This window comes from Puma concolor, chromosome A1, assembly GCF_028749965.1.
Source record: "Puma concolor isolate L17-30 chromosome A1, mPumCon1.1.hap2, whole genome shotgun sequence".
NCBI lineage: Eukaryota > Metazoa > Chordata > Mammalia > Carnivora > Felidae > Puma > Puma concolor.
In genome coordinates this window covers 36,491,950-36,508,227 of record NC_141667.1, presented here as the reverse complement: position 1 = coordinate 36,508,227, position 16,278 = coordinate 36,491,950, and the positions used below count along the sequence as shown (strand labels likewise).

Sequence of the window (16,278 nt, the reverse complement as noted above, 5' to 3'; positions counted from 1 at the left end):
GCTCCTACTTCATGGTTATCACTGTTATAAAGAGAATCTTTATTCTCTTACAGCAGTTCACGGACAACAGGCAGGTGTTCCGCCCTGGGAGCCAGTTCTGTGGAGGTCTCTGCTCTGGCACTTTTTGAACCCACAGTTGATGGTTCACAGGAATTTCTCTCAGACACTTAAGTCTCATTTGCATAACATAAGACAGTTTTTCTCTGTTTCAATTTGTTCCAAAAATGGTTTCTAATGAACTCTAAGCTGTAACCACTTTTTATTCTGAATAATCTTTAAAATCCACATTTCTCATAAAATCTCAAACTTATAATTAAAAAATCATTTACTCAGGGATAATCACTAAATATACACTCAACCTCTTTACTACCTTCTTTAATTCTGTCAGGTAGATTTTATAATCATCCCAAACTAGAATTGAGGGCTGTCATTTAAGGCTAATATGTCTTCCTCAAATAGAGTATTATTTTCTAAAACATACTGAGAACATGATACATTATTTAAGAGGCTTTGTAAGAGCTTAAATATCTAATGATTCATTTATCAGGGAAAATTTCATCGAACAAAAAATTGACACCCGCCTCACATGCAAGCATTTATGGAGAATTTATTCCCTGTAATTCTGAGATAATTTAGGCATTTAGATTATTTCAGCAATTCTCCCATAAGTGCAGCTTTTGTTATGTCTCCTAGGTCAGTTTTATTTTTAGTTTCTCTTTGACTCGAGCTACATATAAGTGATTCTTAATTTCCAATATTACACCCTTTATTGTTAATTTCTAATTTATTAGATTATCTATCATTAGAATAAACACAAGTGGGTTTTTTTTTTGCTCCCACAAACAAACAAACAAACAAACAAGCAACTAGTAAACCCTTACCCTCCTAGTAGCCATGTGGGAGAAGTCTCTCTCCTCCAGGTTCTTTCTACATGCCAACTGCTTTCCCTCCCAACTGCCAAGGCTGGGGAGAGTTCAGGCCAGTAGTACAGCGTCCCTCCAGTTCTAACAGCGCTGGCATGAACCAACAGTGCCACCAAGAGCAAGCCCAGGCATAGGCATTTTGCAAAGGAACCAACAGGCTTCTGCCACTTGAAGTACTCGTGTAAGATTTGTGCCCAGGTTCTAAGCAGTCGTCTTCTCTGCCAATAATTTCTTGGCTCCTGCCTGGTACCAAAGAGAATGAAGTCCTATAGCCCCCTGGATCTCAGAAAGAGCCTGCTATGTCCCCTCCAGGTGAGGTCAGCATGCCCCTCAGTATTTTGTAAATGCCCGGAGAGAGAGAGAAGGGAGGACGATGGCACCTAGGAGTGTGGCCAAAATGCCATCCTCCTGGAATCTCTCCAGTTGTCAGTCTAGAAAATCTAAATCAAATGTTTGAGTAGCAATCTTAAACATAGACGAAATGATCACATTGTCTCTGGTAGAGATCTACATGAATGTTACAGGTATGTTTTTTGAAATATTAATAGGTAATAAGTCAAGTACAGCAAGATTACCTAAATAAATGCATTTGGAAAACAATTATATCTGAAAAGTTTCTTTCCTGCAAGATTTGTAAGAGGCTTGAATATGAAAATTTTCAGCACATTTATTGCTGTCAGAGGTAGAGTTCATGGTGTTTCTGATTATTTTGACGTATTGTTATTTTTTTTTTGTCATATTATTATTGTGGCTGCTCATGGTATTGTTTTAACACCATTTCCAAGACTGTATTTCTACAAAACATACTTTGGAAAAAGTTGGCCTTTACTTTTCCTCCAAAAAATTACTGAATATATTATTATTTTAATTTTCAAGAGGGTTATTATACAATTATAATTTTAGTACAATTACACAATTTTAAGTATTGAAATAATTTATGTATTTGATAAAAGTAATCAACCACAAATTATTTCCACAAATTATTTCACAATTTTAATAGTCAAACTATAAAATAGGGGATAGAATACAGAATTAGCCTGTCTCCCATCCTAAAATCCAGTCTGACTCCCCAGAAGTTAACACACAAACACACACACACACACACACGCACACGCACACGCACACACACACACACACACACACACACACAGATTTTCTAATGAAGTGTTTTTAAACATTTATACAAATAGACCCATATCCTAATCCCTGTTTGGGTCATTTTCAGAATACTCTTTTTTCTTAAGTTTATTTATTTATTTATTTTGAGATAGAGAGTGTAAGTGGGGGAGGGGCAGAGAGAGAGGGGGAGAGAGAATCCCAAGCAGGCTCTGCTCTGTGTAGAGTCGGCAGAGGGGCTTAATCCCAGGACTGCTAAATCACTGCCTGAGCCAGTATCAAGAGTCTGTCACTCAACCAACTAAGCCACTTGGGCACACCCAAAAACAGCCTTAATTGTACCTTTGGATATCTCTGCATTACCTGCACACCACTCACTTTTAATAACTTTATAATATTCTATTATATGGGTACGCTTAATTACTCCTCTATTGAAAGGCTTTTGGATTATTCCAGTTTTTCACAATTATAAACAAAACAGAAATGAATAATCCTGTAGATGATTTAGATACACTAAACAGTATAAATTTTTTATAGGCTAGATTTCTAGAAACGGAATTCCTGTGCTAAATATCAAGCATATTTTTAATTAAAAATTATCTTTGAAAGCAATTATAGCAATATAAACTTCTAACCGTGTAGGAGACTGTGTGTTCATTCACATTCTTGCCAGGAATTCTCACATTTTAAAATTATTGCTAATCTGATCCCTGGAAATATGGAAACACTGAAAATGATGGGATCTGAAAATGGCTGGGGATCTTATCGCAGCAATAAGCTGTTTTCAGTTCCTTATTTGTGAACTCTTGATTTTGTACATTATTCTAATAAAATTTTAGAGTTTCTTATTTATTTGTGAAAGATTTTCTCTATTAAGGGAATGGGATTTTTTTTTTACTCTGTTGTATAATATAAATATTTCCCAAGTTTGTTTTTGTGGTTATGTTGTTTTTATTTTGTTTGTGATGTCCTTATTGCAAAGACGTTTTAACATTTATAAATCAAATGTATCTACTTCTATGGCCTTTGGGTTTTGAGTCTTGTATAAAAAGGCGTTTCCTATCAAAGGTTAAAAAAAGAAATCATTTAATTTTTGTATACTTTAATATTTATATGTGTAAGTGTCTGTGTGTGTTTACATGTTTGATCATTAGAATTTTATTTTGGTATAAACAGTTATGTAGAAATCCATTTGATGAGCCTCGAAATGACTGTGAACTCGACACCTTGTCTAAACCCTTATGACGGACCCTGAACCATGGGCACCCAGGTAAACTCCTCCTGAATTCCAGACCCACAGAATCTGTGAGATCATAAGTACTTATTTTTAAAAATTTTTACGTTTTGGAGTAATTTGCTCTGTAGCCATAGATAACTGACAATATTCATTTAATCAATTTTTATTTAAGTTTTTTTAAAAGTCAAGATGGGATGGTGAATTTTGCCAAATGGCCTTATTTTTTTACCATTCAACTTATTAATATGATGAATTATATTAGCAGATTTTTAAATAATGTATCATCCTTATGTTCCTGGAACAAACTCCATTTTAAAAATATTAGTCTTTAGATACACTGCAGGATTATATATATGTGATTTGCTTGAGGTTTTACATTAACATTCATAAATGATGTATCTATATATGTTTTGACTGTCAAAAGTTTTGGCAGTCTACACTTGGAAAAAAGTTTAAAGTATTGGAATTTTCCATTCCTTCAAAGTGTAATTGACTTCACCTGTGACTCCACTCAGGAATGGTGTGTTTTCAAAGTGAATATTTGAAAATCCTCTCAATTCTTTACTATAATTGTGTTTAGATTTCGTATTTCACCTATGGCAAAATGTCGTGGTTTTTTTTTTAGAAAACTACATGACATCTGTGTTTTAGTAACTGAATAGAGTTGTGCAAAAGACTTTTATATTTCTTTCACATTTCTAGCCATCCCTGGTCATTTCCCCATGTTTAGCTCTCGACCCTAAACTGATGCGAGCTGGAGGTAAACACCTCCACTTCCTGCTCACGCAGGTGGGACAACTCTCATGTATGATCTATGGTCTGTCATTATCCCTAGCTGGACAGAGCCCTGTTGTCCAGAGCACAAATCGATTCCATATTGTATGACATTCCGTCTGGTGATTTTTTGGATCACCTCCCAAGGAAGCTACTCGGACTGGAAAGCCTAATCCCACTGTCGAAACCCTGGTGAAAAGAAATGTAGACACCCACCCCAGAGACTCTTCCAGCAGCGCCATAGCAAAATCCGTTAAAGCTTTATTACCATTAATTGTGAGTCTTATTCTTTTTTCCCAAGGTCAGAAGAGAGAGAGAAATTAGACGTTGTGGGAGGAGAGTCAACGATGAGAAGAAAGCTCTTTGTAGGGATACTCTTTTCAAATTCAATGAACAAAGCATTAGCTCACAAATAGCATTGCTCATCATTTCATGATTTATTGTGATTGCTTTTTTGAAAAATTTTTTGAACGTTTATTAAATTTTGAGAGAGACAAAGAATCCAAAGCAGGCTCCAGGCTCTGAGCTATCAGCACAGAGCCTGACGCAGGGCTCAAACCCACTAACCACAAAAGATCATGACCTGAGCCGAAGTCAGCCACTTAACTGACTGAGCCACCCGGGTGCCCCGAGATTCATTACGATTATTGAGTAACAAAGATTTTCTATATTGGTATAAAATATTATATTATGTTTTTAAAAAGAACAATTGCTAAAGAAAACTAAAGCCGTCATAATTCTAATTTGCCCATCTTGATTGACTTTATAGAAAATCTGCATTGGCCTACACTTTATCTTCAGAATCTAACGTAATGTTCTACAATTTGAAGAGCTTTATAATTACTCACAACAACTTGGGATTTACAATTCTCTATACAGTATGGGCTTGTTTCAAATAATGAAAACTGATGCCAAAGAAAATCCAATAGAATCTTAGTATTTAAAAAAGCATTCACAGTACCCCAAAAGGACAGACATTGATGAAATAGTTATTAATCCGTTGATTATATAACAGAACTAATTGATCCTTAGAAGATGAACCTCTCTTGTGATTTACCATAACCTTAGTTATATCAGAGGACTGCAATGTTCACTACTTGTTGTAAGACACAGGGCATTTGTGACAGCCCATCTCTTCCAATTATGGTATTAGCTGAAGAAGATTCAGAGCAGTACTTAAGTTTTCAGATGAGCAAACCTTATTCTTTCTGATAATGACAAGCTCGCTGCTCCTAACATTCATACCTCAAACACATTGATACTCTCTTACAGGGAGCTGATTATCTCAGGAAGGCCAAACATTTCTGGTCTATTTCAAGTGGGTGTTTATACGAAACAAATTTTTTGATGCATTTTCCCTGAGAAGTGATTTACTTTTTCCATGATCATTTAACCACACTTTTTGATGTCATCTTATTCTTTAGTTATGTCCCTCTCCTCCATCCAAATTCACACCTCTCAAGGAAGCTTGTGGATTTTGAAGATTTACTTAGCCTAAAAATTCATATAAAGAATGCCCTTGTGAGCATCTGTTTTTATTAATCTGGATTCAATTCACGTTTGTTCTGTATAGGCTTATAATTTCACTCTCATAAGATAACAACAGACAATTTTACAGGAAAAATAATATAATTCTTTTTACTCATATTCTTTAATAAAACCTACATATGTAAGAGGAAATACATTTTGAGCGGGCTTTGAACACTGCTATTTTTATTAATGTAGATTTTTTCCTTTGGAAAGTTGACCTATTGTTTGCGAAAGTGTAATTCAGAAAAAAAAAAAAACTTCTAGGGCTAAAAATTATTGTTAATAGGCCTATTTTTCTTCCTTTGCTCTTTAAAAATATGGCCTCAATTAATGAAAGCTTGCAGAAAGAAAATTTAAAGATGTTCAGTAATTACATTCTCTATGTCATCTTTTTAACTAAATTGTGTTCTGTTATGAAAATTAACTGTGGTGTTTAATGTATTTTTTTCTCTAGATAATGTTCTAAGAAAGTAAGTTTCTAGAGAAAACTTTCAAATGTGATGGCAAACATAATGAGCTATTACCTACAGATAGAGATTTGGTGAAATAAATACAAAATTGTATACAAAATGGTGAAATAAGTAAAATTTGCCATGAACACTCATATACCCCTTATTCTCTTGAAGGTAGGAGAGAGGGGACCTTGACCACTGTCCCAGAGCCTTGGATAAAGTACCAAATCCATCCCCAATGTGGTCTGGGAAGATACCCGAAACAAAACAGGACTGGAAATGCCAAGTGCACATTTCACAAGTGAGTCAAGACACAAAATGACAGGTAATTGCTCAACTTCCACAAACAGAGTCCAAATTAGAAAAATTATGGGTCATGTTGCAATTCTGATAGTAAAACCAGTCATATCCAGGAAGTCACAGACATTATTATTGATTGACCTTCTATGAGTCAAGGAAGTTAACTGCAGTATTTTTTCATTAATATAATACGAAAACATATTTAACTCTATAAGGCCATATTACAGGGTGACTTCTTTTTTTTAATTTTTTTAACATTTATTCTTTTTTTTTTTTTTGAGAGACAGAGAGACAGCACAAGCAGGGGAGGGGCAGAGAGAGGGGGAGACACAGAATCCGAAGCAGGTTCCAGGCTCCGAGCTGTCGGCACAGAGCCCGATGTGGGGCTCGAACTCATGAAATGCGAGATCATGACCTGAGCCGAAGTTGGACGCTCAACCGACCGAGCCACCCAGGCGCCCCGAGTGACTTTTAAAATCTAGTTCATATTCAGTCTCCTCTAGGAAGCTTCCACATTGTTCCCCTCAACTCAGTCCAGGATGGATGTCCTTCCCACATCCTTCTGTAGTTCCGTTTTTCTATACTTTCCCTACTTTGATTGCCTTATTTCTTGCCTGTCTCCTCCAGTGAATTCTATGCCCTTCGAATATAGAAATCATACTCAGGCATCTTTGTGACCTAAGATTATATTATTGCCTCAAATAAGATAAGGTCCCATTCTGTGCTTATTTTCTAAATGAATGAGTGAATGACAATTCACTGCTCCCAGACCCTGTTACTACTGTCTACCCTGATAAGCTGCTCACAGCTTATTCTCAACTCATCAAGATTTTAACTGATATAGGTTGCCATGTTTTTCCTTTAAAGGGTATCTGAATGTTCCCTGGGGACACATTAGAATCTAAAGGAAATCTGGTAACAAACTTTCAAGAATTGTAATATTCAACTGGGAGGTACTATTTTAAACAGAGACATTCTATATAATCGTATTATGTACACAGCCAGTGCCATCACTTCGTAAAACTAGCCTAGCTTTGTTGTTATATAGAAATGTACAGATACGTATATTTGGAAAGAGAACCAACGAGTCTGATGGATGCTAAGAGCCATAGAACTATACTCCTGCAATTGAACCTGACTAGATAAAACTTCTTTTTGGTTTTCTTGGTAAGGCCTGTGGTATGAGATGCAGTGAAAGAAAAGAGGGAAAATACCCTGTCTTGGCCGCAATGGTACAGTGGCTAGTTGTGCCCTTGGTAAGCATGTGTCTGCTGGCTGCTGAGACATCTACTTTTTGCTATTTTGCTTCTCACCTGGTAATGATTCCAAACGTATGATATTTGAAAAAGACATAGATCATTAGTTCCCAGTTAGAACAATTCTAAAGCAAGCAATGTGTTTGGCATTTTCAGAAATGCTTTATTAGAACGATCAAGGAGTTGAAAGGCTGGAGTTAGGTATAATGATCATTTCCCTTAAACAGAAGAAGGTCATGATGAAAGTTGCTTTTTATCAGTAATTAGAGTTCTATAGCAGCAACATGTCCTAATTATGATATTTAGACCATTAGCAGATGAACAATGTTATTTAGATTCTGCTACGGAAAACCACCCCAGGCCATGTGGCATCTTATGGAAGGATTGAGTATAATGCTATTTGTGGTCTACATCTCACGCACTTACCCAACCCGCCTCACATACACACTCCATCTGGACTCATTTATTAAGGGCACTTTTTTGTTCAACACAGAACCTGAGAAGTGGCACCTCAATCGGCTTGGAGATGAAAACAAACATCCCTGTGCCTTACTAAATTTTGCACAACATGGAAAACATTATGAATGGTGAGATAGAGTGAAACTTCAGTATATAACGAGCAACAAACATTTATGAATGACCACAGTCCCGTTTGAATTATACTTTCAGAAACACAGGCAAGGAAATCAGGAGGATCCAGAATCAGAAATTAGAAAAATATAGAAGTTGTTTCAAAATGATTTGCCCAGCATATTTTTTTAGGCTAACTCATCAGACATATTCACTCATCATTCATATTCAGGGTCATGCATTATACGAGGCATTGAGAATAGGAAGAATCCTTCCCAAAAGATGCTTTTGCTTAGAAGACTCTGGAAATGTTAAGAGAAAAAATTCTGTCCAGTGGACTGTGAAATGGATTGTTGGTACAGTTTCCTGGACAGTTTTGCACTTTTTCAGAGTGAGAAGGAAATAACACTGGTTTGATGTTCCCACAGACACAGCTGGGTGGGTGTTAAGCAGCATGGAATTTCCCTGGTTTAACTTGTGCTGTTAGTCTGGCTTGGCTTGCCCTGGGCTGGCAGTCTAGTGTCACTTGACCCAAGCAGAAGCTCAATCACTTTGGTCACAGGACAACAGTACTTTAGAGTTTAAGAGCTCTTTTGTTTCAGGAAATTTTCCCAATTATTCAATCTAAGGTTTCATTTGTTTAATGACTTCCTCATTTTACCATCTAATGTGCTTCCCCATGCCTTCATCTTTTTGCCTTTTTATTTTGTTTAGTTATTCTTTGGTCTAGCTATGGTTAATTTAATCTTTCCTCCTAAGTCAATGCCTCTAACCCCTGGAGGCACAAGGCCAAAGGCCAAATGACTTTAACTGCCAATATATAAAAACTCTCAAAGGTTGGTGAGGTGAGTGTCATTACTGAAGACGTGTAAGTGGTGGGGCGGGAATGTCTATACCGTAAGGCATAGTAAAGTGTCAACTCGGAGGTGCAATCATTCAATATGAAGTCCTTTTATTGGGGGTAGTAGAGCTTTTAAAGGTTTTTCCTTTCGTGTTTATTTAGGCATTTTGTCCCATTAATTGGGTGGGAGGGATTGAGGAGTTTATAGGAACAAGTTCAAGGAGCACAAAGCAGAGTTACCCTGGGTGATGTGTGGCCGGCCACTTGGAGCTCTAAGAGGGAATGTGTTTTGTGGGAAATACTTAAACACATTTCTATAAAATGTTTAACAGAATTTGTGCACAGTATAGTAATACTTTAAAAGTTTTACTAAGCAGCTTAATTCCTAACCTGTAGTACGACAAACATATAGAGCAGTGGAAGAAATCTCACAGGCTTTAAACATATCAATATGTGCCCATTGCTCCTTTGTCAAATATGTGATTTTCTTTTCGTCAGAATCAATGCCAGATGCATTAGAGTACTCAATAAATGTTAGTTAAATGGAATAATTTTTTCTTTATATTCATCACAATTTTCTTTCTTTCATTATTTGTGTTTTTTTTTTATTCCATGAACTCTAATCTTATTTTGTCAGTCCTCTTTCCTCTAAGTTTTAATTTTAAGCTTTCTTTACATTTTTCTCTAGTATCTTCAGGTTTTGTTGTCAGAATTTACACTTTGTACTCCCTCTGTCACTTATTCACGTTTGTCTTTGTTCCATTTTGGACATTTTTTTTTCTTTATAATTCCTTGCCACTGCGTGTTGCCTCTGCAAGTGAGCTTGCACCAATTTTCATTTTAAACAGCTTAGGCGCTTCTGCGTGGCTTAGTCAATTGACTGTCCGACTTCAGCTCAGGTCATGATCTCGTAGTTCATGGGTTCGAGGCCCACATAGGGCTCTGTACTGACAGCTTAGAGCCTGGAGCCTGATTTGGATTGTGTATCCTTCTCTCTCTGTCCCTACCCCACTCACACTCTGTCTCTCTGTCTCTCAAAAATAAATAGTAAAAAAAGAAAGAAAAAATGGGGGCGCCTGCCTGGGTGGCTCAGTCGTTTGAGTGTCTGATTTTGGTTCAGGTCATGATCTCACAGTTCGTGAGTTCAAGCCCTGCATCGGGCTCTGTGCTGACAGCTCAGAGCCTGGAGTCTGCTTCAGATTCTGTCTCCCTCTCTCTCTGCCCCTCCCCTGCTCATGCTCTGTCTCTCCCTCTCAAAAATAAATTAAAAATAAAATCCTTAAAAATAAATAAATTTAAAAGACAGCTTAAAATTTTTCAGAGAATTATTCAAGCCCTGTTTTAAAATATGTTTCATAAAGTGGTTTTTACAGAAATCAGAGATTGAAAAATGTGTGGTATTAGCATAATATGTCACTTTTTTCATTCAACGAATACACAACTGTTTTGAAAATCCTAGTTCTTACCTTCAAGGCAATTTTTATTTTTTTATTTTGTTTTTAAGTTTATTTCTTTTTGAGAGAGAGAGAGTGCACAAGTGGGAGAGGGGCAGTGAGAGAAGAAGAGAGGATCTGAAGCTGGCTCTGCACTGACAACAGAGAGTCCGATGCAGGGCTTGAACTCACAAAGTTCAAGTGAGATCATTACTTAAGCCATAGTTGGACACTTAACCAACTGAGTCACCCACGCACCCCTTAGACAATTTTCAAAGTCTTTTCAAAGGTATTTCATTACCTGGGAAGTAATTCTCATATTTTCATATTTTATAGTCTATCTAGCACATAGTGCCCATTCAATAAATGAAAATTACTTTATTATCTGATATACTTTGCGTTCTAAGAAACCATTTTACATACAAAGGAGAACATAATATTGGGAAATAAGGTGGACTGTCTCCTCCTCTTTTGAGCCAATTTGTCTATCTTTTACACTAATAATCAGTTTCAGAGTATTTAGAGAAATTTGTTGGTCCCTTTACTATAGCCAAATGAACATCTACCAGCAAGTGCAAGAAAATTCTTCCACTGCTTCTATTAGGTTAAACTGCTTTAGATATTTGAGGATTGGTATTCATGGAAAATGCCATGTTATGAGATTTCTAAATATAGATGCACACAAATTGTTATTAAATATTTCCAAGCACCACAGGTTGAACTAGGTTATCACTCTCTGTGCTTTCAGATATCTTAACGATTGATTTGAAACGTCACATATTTCCTCTAGGGGTAGCAGCCACCAAAATAGTCAAAATTACTACACTGGCATGTCAGGTCCAGTCTGGCGGGAACACATAAACATGATCATCATTAGCAAATATGGGCCAGATGTTCATCCTCTAAGAATCTATGGGAATGATTACTTGTGTTATGGTGTGTAGTCAGTCTTGACATGAAAAAAACAAACTTAATTTAGCATAGAAGAAAGTACAAAATTGCAAATGATCCTACTGCACCTCTGGAGAAAAGAAACGATATGAAATTTTCTTAAGTACAGTTGGTATTTTGGATATTGATAACCATTAAGTTGTCCAATAATAGTAATCTTTCCACCTGTTCCTAATTGTAACCTCTATTGTATCATCTGATCTACTTTATTACAATGGCCTAATTAAAAATTTTTCTAATATTTATTTATTGTTGAGACAGAGAGAGAGAGAAAGAGAGAGACAGAGCATGAACAGGAGAGGGGCAGAGAAAGAGAGGGAGACACAGAATCTGAAGCAGGCTTCAGGGTCTGAGTTGTCAGCACAGAGCCTGTTGCGGGGGCTCGAGCTCACGAGCTGTGAGATCATGACCTGGGCCAAAGTCAGACGCTTAACCAACTGAGCCACCCAGGCACCCCTGGAATGGCCTAATTTGAAAGAGTGAGAACTTTTTTTCTTTTTTTTAACTTGGATATACCTCTTTTCTTTCAGTTACTCTAATTTCATCTACTAATTTTACTATGGGAGACAATCAATGGACAGTCAATTTCTTAACTATCCTTCCTTGTTTAAAAAATTACTATTTTTTTGTTTAATGACTATATTCTAGCATACCAACTGGCTTGAAGACAGAAATTCATTAATAACCTTAAAGAATATGTCACTTATGATATTTTGTTCTACTTTGTTTTCTTCTCATTAGCATGAAGGCCAGATAAAACTTACTTTTTTTTTTTTTTTTTAATAACAGCTCTGCTCATAGCTGGTACTTTTATCTTATGTTGTCATAGAAATAAAAGCTCAGTATTATACATTAAAATATGGCTGCAAAATAAAAGAATATAGAAACTTCTCCTGCAGAAAGATTTTCAAATACTGTGCTTGAGTTGCAGACTATGGTGAATTATACCAGGTTATAGTGAAGTAGGTCATTGAGTTATGATTGCACAGCCATCAAATATTAATTTGGGGGCATTATTAAAAATTACTGTAAGGGCATGTACCAGATAATTTTTCATACATCTCAATTCCATGCGTAATCTTTCACTGGTATATTTGGAGCAAAGGTTTTCAGTGAAGCTGGATGTAGATTGTCTATACAAACCACACTGAAAAGAATTGAGACTCAGTTCAAGAGTGTATACTTTCAAAGTCATGCCATAATATGTTCATCAAAACCTATATAGTTGTGCTATATAGTCACAGTCTTAAAATGTATTCTACTTAGAGTCATGTATGTAATGGCGTATCTGAAGATTGCTAAATGGCCAGGATTGACCAAGCAATGTTCAATGACGTTGAAAGCATTTGATGGGGCACCTGGGTGGCTCAATTGGTTAAGCGTCCAACTTCAGCTCAGGTCATGATCTCGTGGTTCATGCGTTCGAGCCCTGCGTCGGGCTCTGTGCTGACAGTTCAGAGCCTGGAGCCTGCTTCAGATTCTGTGTGTGTCTCTCTCTCTGCCCCTCCCCGCTTGTTCTCTGTCTCTCAAAAATAAATAAACATTTAAAAAAATTTAATAAAGCATTTGAAAGCATGTTTAAACAAGCTGATTATTATCTACGGAGCGTATGAGTTCTATGTGCATGAGTCACAGAGTCATGAACACTGGTGGATACCAAAATCGATATGATCACACCCCCTCATATAATGTCAAACTTCAGAATCCTGTAGCTAATGAATCAACATGTTTTACTTTTCTTAAGCATTTTTAGCCTGAAATTACATTGAAAGTTCTCTGGTGTCAGTCTAATAATTACTTTTCACATTCCAATAATACAGTGCTTAAAAGTATTTTAAAACTAAGCACTTTGTACTTTAAATATACTTTATTGCTAATATATAGTTCTTAGCCTAATCAATCAAATATCTATCAATGTGTACTGTGCAAAGAGCATGTTGCCAAATTCCCCTGGGCTTATTCTTTTATGCACATCAGAGATGAAGTTTCTAGTCTACTGGAGCTCAAAAATTAGCCACAGGTCCTAATACCACTTAAATTAGTCACATTTAGGTGTGGAAGAAGGTTAATTGACAGACTAAACAATAGCACTGGCATAAACTTGAATTTCTTCTTTTAATCTTTATTAGAATAATGGTATTAAATATACTTGGATTTCTCTGATGAATTTATCTTGTGAATTTAAGTATATGTGCTGCCGAAGCAAGCACTATTTTGTGAATTTAAGGTTCTTAACAAATTAATAAAGCCACTCCTTCCTTTAACTCTTATCTCAACTCCTGATGTCCCAAAGAAATACCACTTAACTTCTGGTCTCACATTTCTCTCTAACTGGTGTCAGTATGGTTTTTGACACTTAGCCACTTACTGTGTTTTAATATGATTTTCAACTAACTTCATGCAGGTAACTCCTGATAACATCCTCTCACACACTACCTTGTATTTATTGGATGTTGGGTATTTCTTTTTCATCTTCCTTACTTTCTTTTTGTAGCACCTAGTAAACTAATGTAAAAAACTACTATTTGAATTAAGAATACATTTTTATTGGGGTGCCTGGGTGGCGCATTTGGTTGAGCATCTGACTCTCGGTTTTGGCTCAGGTCGTGATCTCACAGTTTTGTGAGTTCGAGCCTTGCACTGGATCTGTACTGGCAATGCAGAGCCTGCTTGGGATTCTCTCTCTCTCCATCTGCCCCTCCCCTGCTTATGCTGTGTCTGTCTCTCTCAAAGTAAATAAACTTAAAAAATATTTTTACAAAGATTAAATTTTATTAACATATTAATGAATTCTCATAAACCAGTGAATTTCCATATATGTTTATACATATGTATGTACATGTGGATGTACATATACATATGTAAATAAGGTTTTCTGTGTGAGATAACTAAAGGATCAGAAAAGAGTATGAAAAAATACACATATTTACACACCTAGTAAAATGACCAAAATCCAGAACACTGAAACCACCAAATGTTAGCAAGAATGTGAGCAACAGAAATTCTCACTTATTGCTGGTAAGAATGCAAAATTGTACAGCCACTTTGGGAGACATTTTGGGGTTCTTACAATCCAGCAATTGTGCTCTTTGGTATTTATCCAAAGGAATTGAAAACATGTTCACACAAAAACCTGCACTCAGATGTCTATAGCAGGTTTATGCATAATTGTCCAAACTTGAAAGCAACCAAGATGTCCTTTAGTAGGTGAATGGATACATGAACTGTGGTATATTCAGACAATGGGAATGGTATGTCCAGCACTAAAGGGAATGAGTTATCAAGCCACGAGAAGACATGAAGAAACCTTAAATGCATATTATTAAGTAAAAGAAGCCAGTATGAAAACGCTACACACTATATAGTTCCAATTATATGACGTCCTGGGAAGGCAAAGCTATGAAGACAATAAAAAGATCAGTGGTTGACAGGGGTGGAGCGAAGGAGGGAGAGAGATGAATAGGCAGAGCACAGAGGATTTTTCAGGTCAGTGAAAATATTAAAATAATGGGTATGTGTCATTATACATTTGTCCAAATCCATGGAACCTACAATATCTACAGTGAACCCTAAGGTAAACGACAGACTCTAGATGATAATGATGTGTCAATGTACTTACATAAGTATATACTTATATCTATCTATCATCTATCATCTATCATCTGTCTATCTAATTAGTAGATAGCTTTATATATATAACTGTAAATAGATAGCACTATTTACCAAGGGAAATAAAAGTTCCATATTTATCATAGAGCTGAAAAAACTACTATTACCTATTTATTCTTCTTGCTCAAGTCCTTCTCTCCAAATGCCTTCATTAAATGGGCTCTCATCTCATTGGGCTGAAGATAAGAAACAATTTTTGAACTATTTTCAAACAATTTGTCCACGTAAAATAGCTTATACATGTTTATTTTGAGTCCTTAATGATGGATATAATTAGAGGGGAGAAATTTTGCAATGATTCCTTGGAAGGAATACTGGTAGTTGTCAGTAGGTTCTAATCACATGCATGGCTTAAAGAAAATGATTGACAAAAATCTTCAAATCTTAGCTTAAGTCCAAATGGCTGGATTTTCATACAAACATACTAAAAGTTTATCCTTTGTCCAGTGTCCTCAGGGCTGCAACTGCCCAAACCAAACTGAAATTTGATTAGAAAGTTTGCCAGATTATCATGCTAGCTTGAGTTCACCAAGCCTTTGACCTGAGGAAAACTGGAATTCTGAAAATTGGAATAGGAACATACAGAAGGAAAACAGCCTCCCGTGGACAGTGAAATTGGCTCCTTTCCTGTAAATAGGTCTTAACTCTAAGATACTGATTTCCCTAGGTGGAAGGATCATGCCAGGTTCTCATGTCACCTCACATTGCTCCAGACCTATAATCAGAACTAGAATCAAGAATATTTGAGCAGAGAACCTACAAACAAAGCCCCTGGGATGATAAGATTTTGATAACTTATATAATTTATATGGATACAGATGTGGAGAATATGTGTAAGAATGGAATATGAAAATTCTAGACATAAGAGGGAAAGGAATAATTTTAGAACAGGTTGAACTAATCAATACAGATTCAGTCACCAAGTTGATCACCATGCTAGCTAGAGCAGTTGGGTGTGGTTCTTTTTTTCCTTTTCTTTCCGTTTTGTCCCTCCCAGTTTGGTTAACTTTACCCTGAGCTCAAATTCTTCAGTATAATGTAGAGGAAAAGAATGTAGAGGCTCACAGATTAGTAAATGTTGGAGAGGAGTGAACACAGCAGACTGCTCAATTGCTCCCTAACCATCCTCTCTTAAGGGGCCAGCATGTATTCACTACTCCAAGGTTTTGAGAAATATCCCAGGGAGTGGAGTCCCAACATCTCTTAAAGGTGATGCTAGGGGCTGC

The 16,278-nt window shown here is 36.3% G+C and overlaps 1 long non-coding RNA gene across 5 annotated transcripts in view; it reads left to right on the top strand.

Annotated features, from left to right (window-relative positions):
* Nucleotides 1-16,278, top strand: part of LOC147584106 (uncharacterized) — a 79,572-nt gene that overhangs the window by 41,469 nt on the left and 21,825 nt on the right. For 2 of the 5 annotated variants that reach the window (XR_015241137.1, XR_015241132.1), the window contains 2 exons: nt 3,216-4,326; nt 6,207-6,357. This is a non-coding gene — a long non-coding RNA (uncharacterized LOC147584106). The remainder of the gene's footprint in view (nt 1-3,215; nt 4,327-6,206; nt 6,358-16,278) is intronic. The other 3 variants (XR_015241134.1, XR_015241135.1, XR_015241136.1) reach the window with 3 other exon arrangements.